The 1,416-nt window shown below is 37.4% G+C and overlaps 1 non-coding gene across 1 annotated transcript; it reads left to right on the top strand.

Moving 5' to 3' along the window:
* Positions 1–597: 597 nt before the first annotated feature.
* TRNAK-UUU (transfer RNA lysine (anticodon UUU)) lies at positions 598–670 on the top strand. Its single transcript has one exon. It is a non-coding gene; the product is annotated as a tRNA-Lys (tRNA).
* The last annotated feature ends 746 nt before the right edge of the window (positions 671–1,416 follow it).

Raw genomic sequence — 1,416 nt, 5'->3', positions numbered from 1 at the left:
AGCGTTTGCTGGACTTGGACCGGTAGAAAATTTTTCCACATTCTGCACGCATATTTCTTTTTGTTACCGATAAAATTATAAATTTATTGAGCTGTTTAGCAATTTGTTGACGCAATGTAATTTCTACCTTATTTCCACCATAAAATATGGTATTTCTAGAATGTTTTTCAGTCATCTGTGTGAAATTAAATAAACGACATGGCTGTGCTCTCCTGTCTGAAAGACCGTGGGTTCGAGGGACCGTTATTGTTGCTGTGTAAAATTTTTTGGTTTAGGCTTGAACCAAAGCTGGCGTCAAGTCGAAGGTTCCATCCATTTCTGATGGGTCATCTTATTACGAGGGAAAGTTCTTTAAAACTATGGAACCGGCCTTATTGGCTTGGGTTCATATTTTTTGGGGAAAATAATTCTTCAAACTAAAAGAAACAGAGCAATTCACATATGTCTTTCGTTAACGAAAAAATGAAAGGAAAATATCATCAAGTAAATGGAATACTTCTAAGTTCATAAATATTCATTAAATAGCATTTTTGATATAATTTGAACAACTACAATTGTTGAATTTAGTAGTGAATCAGTTACCAATGAACCTTGTGAGCCCGGGTAGCTCAGTCGGCAGAGCATTAGGCTTTTAACCTAAGGGTCCAGGGTTCAAATCCCTGCTCGGGCGGTTTACTTTTTTTCGGTCCTGTAGAGAAAATATAGAAGCAGTAATAGGTGCGGTTATCAATGTCATAAATTGTATTTACCGCCCGAAATATTCATTAGATTTCGCAAATTACTAATTTACTCTCGCAGTGTGAAGTTCCTGCCCAAATTTCTTGACTTTACTTAGTGATTAGCCGTACGTCGGCGGAATTCCCAGTTAGATCTGGTTTTACGGACCTGACCCGTCTAAGTCCAACCCCACATATCGGAAATATTTGGATGGATATTTAATCAACAAAAATGACGACATATTCAATCCAACAGGCCCGTAGGTACGCAAAACTGACCTCACCAGTCACCTAAATCTGTAGAATCCGATCGGCCTAGTCACAAGTTCGATAGATAAAGACGGCCCTAAGGCCATGGGATAATTCGTATAAATGAAGTGTAATTCGATGTGCTTCTCAGCTCCGGACATGCTATAAAGGGGAAAAGATATACCGTTCCAACATGGTGTTTGCATTTTTATACTAAATAAGAAAAAAATATCAGTAAGCGCCCTTGAATAACAGTAAAAAAAATACGGGCATAAACTTTTCATCACGATATCACTTGAACATAAACCAGATCATGGGAATTGCCTGAAAACGAACTGCATGTATTTAGATCTGTTGATTCAGTTTTGGAATTACCATCTTCGTATCGGCGTTAATGAAGCTGTTGTCTTTAAGGAATGTGATGTTGTCATATTCATCACACTAAATATTT

The sequence above is a fragment of the Hetaerina americana genome, unplaced genomic scaffold (genome assembly GCF_022747635.1).
Source record: "Hetaerina americana unplaced genomic scaffold, ioHetAmer1.1.p SCAF_9, whole genome shotgun sequence".
NCBI lineage: Eukaryota > Metazoa > Arthropoda > Insecta > Odonata > Calopterygidae > Hetaerina > Hetaerina americana.
The sequence above is the reverse complement of the archived record's forward strand: the minus strand, read 5'-3'. Positions and strand labels throughout refer to the sequence as shown.